The sequence below is a fragment of the Sus scrofa genome, chromosome 12, assembly GCF_000003025.6.
Source record: "Sus scrofa isolate TJ Tabasco breed Duroc chromosome 12, Sscrofa11.1, whole genome shotgun sequence".
Taxonomy (NCBI): domain Eukaryota; kingdom Metazoa; phylum Chordata; class Mammalia; order Artiodactyla; family Suidae; genus Sus; species Sus scrofa.
Window position 1 is genome coordinate 10,374,150 of NC_010454.4, and position 6,805 is coordinate 10,380,954.

At 39.1% G+C, this 6,805-nt stretch overlaps 1 protein-coding gene across 2 annotated transcripts in view; it reads right to left on the minus strand.

The window, feature by feature from the left end:
- Positions 1 to 6,482, minus strand: part of KCNJ2 (potassium voltage-gated channel subfamily J member 2) — a 28,673-nt gene extending 22,191 nt beyond the window's left edge. For both annotated transcript variants that reach the window (XM_021066223.1, XM_021066222.1), the window contains exons 1-2: positions 6,308 to 6,482; positions 1,100 to 1,176 (exon numbers count right to left, since the gene is read on the minus strand). The gene's annotated coding sequence lies outside the window, so the exon portion shown is untranslated. The remainder of the gene's footprint in view (positions 1 to 1,099; positions 1,177 to 6,307) is intronic.

Genomic DNA, 6,805 nt, shown 5'->3' on the forward strand with positions numbered 1-6,805 from the left:
TTCCATGGTCATAGAACAGGCATCTGCAACCTATAGCCCACAGACCAGATCTGGCTCCTTATCTATGCAACATATCAGCTAAGAATTTTTTATGTATGTATGTATGTACGTATTTTTGTCTTTTTAGGGCTGCACCCACAGCATATGGAAGTTCCCAGGCTGGGGGCTGAATCAGAGCTGCAGCTGCCAGCCTACACCACAGCCACAGCAAGGCCAGATCCAAGTTGCATCTGAGACCTATACCACAGCTTGCGACAATACTGGATCCTTAACCCACAGAGCGAGGCCTGGCATTGAACCTGCGTTCTCATGGATACTAGTTGGGTTCTTAGCCCTCTGAACCACAATAGGAATTCCTGTTTTTATATCTTAACTGATAGGAAAAAATCAAAAGCTGAAAATATTTTACAATATTTGAATTTTATAACATTTGAATTTTTGGACTTATAAATAAGAGGGCCATTTGCTTTCATGGTGTTGCTGATTGTTTTCATGTTCCACTGCAGAGTTGAGTGGATAAGACAGAGACCATATGGGGCCCACGAAACCTAAAATATTTAGTTTTTGGCCCTTTACAGTAAAAGGTCTGCTGACTGCTGGCCCAGGTCAATGCTATGGAGCCTAAGGCCAAGCTGAGTCAAAAGGATGTGAATGCTCCTGTATCTCTGATTCTAGTTAGGCTGAAAACATTTAATTGAAAGATTCATTTAACTGGTGGGGCCTCCTTGTCAAAGTAGAGATAAAACACTCATAGATTTATTTTAGGATTAACTATATGATGATTGTAAAATATGCATTCAAAAAATACATAATCTGGTCAAGCTCATTTTTGTTGATATATTTTGATCAAATTCACTTACGTATGAACATGAAGGGGCCTCCAAGTGGGTTCGTGAAATAGAATTAAGGTTACTATTAATATCGATTCTTAAAACTAGTGAATGTCAAAACTGATTCCACAGCAACTGAGTACATTTTGACCTATTTTTTCAGCATTGTTTATTTTCTCGATTTTTGCAAATCTAAAGCTAGATGGTTTCAAGCTTGCGCTTCTGTAAAGAGATCTGAGAGTCTGTGAAACTACCAGGAAATTCGTTACCTTTGGATGGCCTCAATTCAATCTTTAATTTGATCTCATTAGCTGTCATTAAGTGCTGCACTCAGTGGTGTGTGGCACTGAAAAACATCAAAAACAACAAATAATTGAATAAGTCAGATTATTTTGCAGTAACAACAAAAAGATGTCCTGAAAAACATTTAAGAATTTCTTTTAATTTTGAGTGAAGATTATAATTCCATTTCTTTGAGAAAAAAAAAATCTTTGTTTATATCAAAATCTATATCTGCACCTCTTTCTATATTTGATTTCAGTGTCATGGTTAGGAAGTAATAAGTAAGGCACCACACACTTCAAGTAAGAAATTTAAGAGACACCAAAAAGCAAAACCAGAAAACCAGTAACCAAGATAAGTGATAGATTAATGCACAATTTTTAAAAGTAAGAAACAATGCAAAATAACCCATAATAAGCAAAAATCATTATTTCATATATATGTATATATATACATATTTATATATAAACTCCAACTAGATATATTACTCCAACTAGTATATATATAATGGTGTGTGTGTGTGTGTATTAGTTGGAGTTTATATATAAATATGTATATCTATAATAGTATATAGATTTGTATAATAGTATATATTAGTGTATATATAGTATACATATACTAATATATATACTAATACATATTAAATAGTATAATAGTCTGTACATACTATTATATATACATATATATATATATATATATATATATATACACATAAAACCCCATTAAACATGCCTAGATGTCTATCTTGATCTTATTCTGTAAGAGTTAAGTTTTTGCTCTATTCTAATAGCAGAAGTTAGTATTAAGGATATAGGATTTGGGACGTCTGCTCATTTGAGCACTTTCTTTAAGAGGAACAGAAGTGGCGCGTTCCATCCTAAGTCTCCTGGCCCTTGATTGTTAAACAATATGAAATGCCAAGCCCACGGGCAGACCCCGAGAACTAGATGTGCAAGTCTTCCTGAAAACACTGATTTTCAGTGAGCTTGCTTCTCATAGGTTTGTCACCTGACATTTTATTTTTAACACAGTTAGATAGTAGCATTTGTGATTGTACCTACCTGGGGAAAAATTAACTGTTCAGACTATGTGGCCTAAGGGGGTAAAATTTTCAGAATTGCATTTAGAAGTCAAAGAGAAACATCATGGGGGTGGGTAATGAATATGAAGATTATTGGATTTTAAAAATAATAACTGATTGCATTTTGTGAGAATCCCAGAAAAAAATTCATCCATTATTAAAAAGAAATAAAGCCAGGACGTAGTGATATTAGTTACCTCAAACAACATAGGATACCCTCAAATCCTTTATATTTAATGTCACTTTTTTTTATTTGAAAAAAAAAAGGATTTTAGCAATCTTCAAGGTTGGAAAATCATGGACAAATCAATTTTCTTTTTTAAACCCTGTTTTTAATTATGTAAATGTGGAAGAGGGAGTTAAAAAAGATCTTCCCTAAAGTTCTGCCAAGAATTATTTTTCTGTGATCACTTTGGCCAAACTAAAACAGCAGAAATTTTACTTTTTTAATTGGCTCTCTTACAAATTTGGTTTACTAGAAATGAAATTTTTTGTTTGTTTTGTTTTTTGCTTTTGAGGGCCAAACATAGAGGTTCCCAGGCAGCATACAGAGGTTCCCAGGCTAGGGGTCTAAACAGAGCTACAGCCACAGCCACAACGACGCCAGATCCAAGCAGTGTCTGCCACCTACACCTCAGCTCATGGCAACACCGGATCCTTAACCCACTGAGAGAGGCCAGGGATCAAACGCCAAACCTCATGGTTCTTAGTCGGATCCGTTCCTGCTGCACCATGAGGCGAACTCCAAAATAAAATTGTTATAATTAGTTTTTAAATTTTTGCATGAATCTAAGTCCTCTGGGAGGCATATAATTTAAATTATTATGATATAAACACAATTCAGTATGAGACACAACCTTAGTCCTCCGCATCCTGGGTTGTTTTAGTTCTTTGACATTCGACATGACTTCATTATGTTATTTTGTTCTCTTTGTTTTCGCATAGTTACTTGAATCTGATGGTCTCTAAAAGCTGATCTAAAGAGGCTGTTATTATTAACACTATTACTATCAGCGTTAACATTGTGGTTTCAATACGTGAAAAGCTAAGCTAGGGACCACCACTTTCTTTCTTCCTGGCCAATAACTGTATAGAAGTTTAAAAACAATGATGTTTTGTCTTTTCCACACAATGTTCTTACAGGAATACAGATTTCTTTCATACAGGTTTTTGGAAAGACTAAAGAGACTGGTAGCTATCATTGCAAATAATCAGAAAACAAGAAGTAGTGCATTTGATACTTTCAAGACTGTTTCCTCTGTAAATAAACACGCCAGCAAGTTTTTGTAAACCTCTTTCTTGTTTATAGATTATGATAATCAACGAAAATCAGTGATTTATTCTAGCGACCTGATCAACAGGGATTGACTATAAACTACATGTAAACGCATCCCTCATTCAACTACTACAACCGAGTTTACAATAGCCACAAAGTATGCATAAAAATAGCATTTTTACATCATGAATGCCTTATTTTTCAATACTTTTAAGAATACACACTACACATGTCCCATTAATCAATTCGGTTATGCATGCCCGAACAGACCCAAACACGGCTTTAAAACTACTTCATTTATTCACAGAAAAACCTATTATCAGACATGATTCATCACTCTCCCTTTAGGACACTTTCAATGAAAAGTGAATGTATTTAGTTTTTATGTTCTGATAAATCAATTGCAAACAGGCTAATTAGATTTTAACATCCCCTGACTGTGTGAGCTCTTAAAAGAGAATTTTAGGGAGTTCCTGTTGTGGCTCAGTGGTAACGAACCAGACTAGTATCCATGAGGACGCCAGTTTGATCCCCGGCCTTGCTCAGTGGGTTAAGGATCCAGCATGGCGATGAGGCTTGGATCCTGTATTGCCATGGGTTTGTGGTGTAGGCTGGCAGCTACAGCTCAGATTCCACTCCTAGCCTGGGAACTGCCAAATGCTGGGGGTGCAGCCCTAAAAAGATAAATAAATAATATAATATAATTTTAAAAGCATAGAGGTAAATTTTAAAAGACTTTGTTCTAAAAGAATACAGAGATGGTATCCCAAACCAAGACAGCACCAAATCCATTAAGATCGCTCCCCTCCCCCACCCTCAAAACTGGATATGGAAACGTTCCGTTGGGGAGGAAACGCTTTGGCAATAGAGAGGATGTGAGCGGGGCTGGCTTTCACTGAAAGGACCAGTGTTGACATCATATGCAATTGTGGTAGGAAAAACCCTCAAATCTAAATGAAAAAAAATGTTAAACTATCATGAAAATAATGTTTGATTGAAATTTTCATTTCTCCATTGATTGCTGTTTAGTTCCAGCCTCAACCCACGGTAGCCAGGTGGCCACTGTGGTAGAAGAATTTCCGTTTAAAAGAGACTCATGGTTGTCCAGCTCATGCACTCAGCCGTTAGCTCCTTTCGCTGTGCTTTGTTACTAAACGTGGGCAGACCCATGGGCTAGGATAGAGTCCCAACACACTTTACACTTTTCCCTTCCAGAGTCGGTTGTAATATATGACCAAAGAGAGAGAGAGAGAGAGAGAGCTGGGATTTGCAGAGTCAGAGGGATCCTCCCTTTGGGATATTTATGTGGTAAGATGTTCTTCTGGAGCCACAATAGTGATCCAGCCACTAGTTTCTGTAGCAGATAAAAGTAGTCTCTCTTCCTGAATTTTCTAAGTGCATGTACCACACACAAAAATAAAACATGTTCATTCGGAAAGCTGGACTTTTTTAAACTGATAAATTCTTAGGAGCTAAACCTCATGACAAATGCTTTAGATGAAGAAAGACACGCAGTTGTGCTGGCTGCTGTTACTTTGAATATAAAGGAGCGAATCTCAAAGGGGACTTTGGGACTGCGGGGCCAGCCGTTCTATTGCCCTAGTCCGCTCCCACTCCTGGTCTGGGAGAGGAGGAGCTGAACCTTCTCCGTTTCCACTCAAATCGTGAACACCTTCACTCTCAGCTGATTCCCTTGCGTCTCATCACCACTGGGGTGGGGGGAGAGAAGAAAACGTCCTCCATCCCCAGGCCTCTCTCCCCCCACATGAAACCAATTTCTCCATCCCGACCTGGATACCCTGTATCTGCGGCTAAGATGTCACCCCTCCCTCTACTTGGAGACTAGATGCCATCCCTTCTCATCTATTCAAGGACTCCACTTCTTTAATTATCTCCTCTCTCCTACATCATCTATTTTTTCCTCCCTATGGGATCAGTCCCATCTGCTCATAAACATGCTGAACCACCTCCCACAAACGAAAGAAAGAAACATACAAAGAAAGAAAGAAAAGGAAAACTTCCCTTGACCCTGTCTTTCCCTCTAGCTCTTATGCCTTCACCCGTTTTCTCCCTTTTGCATCAAAACTTTTCTAATGTTGTCCCTCCTTGCTCCCTTTCCATTCTCCACTGAAGCTTCCTGAGTCAGGCACTTCCCCCAGCGGATGCTCAGTCACACGGTCAATTCTGTTTTCTCACAAACGGCTTCTCAATAGCATCTGATACTCAATCACATCTTAAATCACTTTCTTTACTTTGCTGTTGAGTAACCACTCTTCTCTGCCTCTTTTCAAACCCCATGGACTCTTCCTTCTCATCCTCCTGTCACGAATTTTTGTCCCTGTCTTTTTGCCTTTTCTAGGGCCGCACCCGCAGCATATGGAGGTTCCCAGGGTAGGGGTCTAATTCACCGGCCTACAGCAGAACCACAGCAACTCGGGATCTGAGCCTTGTCTGCGACCTAAGCCACAGCTCACGGCCACGCCAGATCCTTAACCCACTGAGCAAGGCCAGGGACCGAACCCACAACCTCATGGTTCCTAGTCAGATTCGTTAACCACTGCGCCACGACGGGAACTCCTGTAACGAATTTCTTATTTGTCTCTAACTCACGACGTTGTAGTACCCCCAGCTCTAGTAGCATGCTCCCCTACTCCCATTCAATTCCTGATAGAGCGCATGCTAGCTCTACCTTTAATGACAGGTGTATGCAGAGGGAGGGCTTCTGCATTCACATCTTTAACCTCTGATCTCTTCCTCTAACTCCAAACTCATGCCCACAACTTCCTATTGTTTGTTCCCACTGGAGGATCAAATAGGCATCTGAAACACAAAACTTACCTCTTAATTTTGCTACCCCCTGAGGTTCTCAATCTTGTTGCTGCTATAGGGCCTTTGCACTGGTTTCGAATGCTCTTTCCCAGGTAGCCGTATGATTCGCTTTCTCTATCCTAGGATTCTGAGTAAGTGTTACCTCAACCGAGAGGCCTTCCCTGATGACCCTATGCAGACTGGCATCCACAGCTCCTAAAAAGATACACACCATCATTTTTTTTACATAGCACTTCATTATGCCTGGCACTAAATCATTAAATTATGTATTTATTTCTGTACTTTCTGTCTCTCCCACCAGATTTTAAGTTCTAAAAGGGCAAGATCATTTTTCTGGTGAGTTTCATTATTGCCTTCACGATGTCTATGAATGAGCAGATGTAAGGCAGAGCAGTCATACGTCAATGCATGAATTAATGAATTTTAGAAAAGCCAGAGATTGCAGCTGAAAACTTTTTTTTGGTCTTTTTAAGGGCGAACCCGCGGCCTATGGAAGTTCTCAGGCTA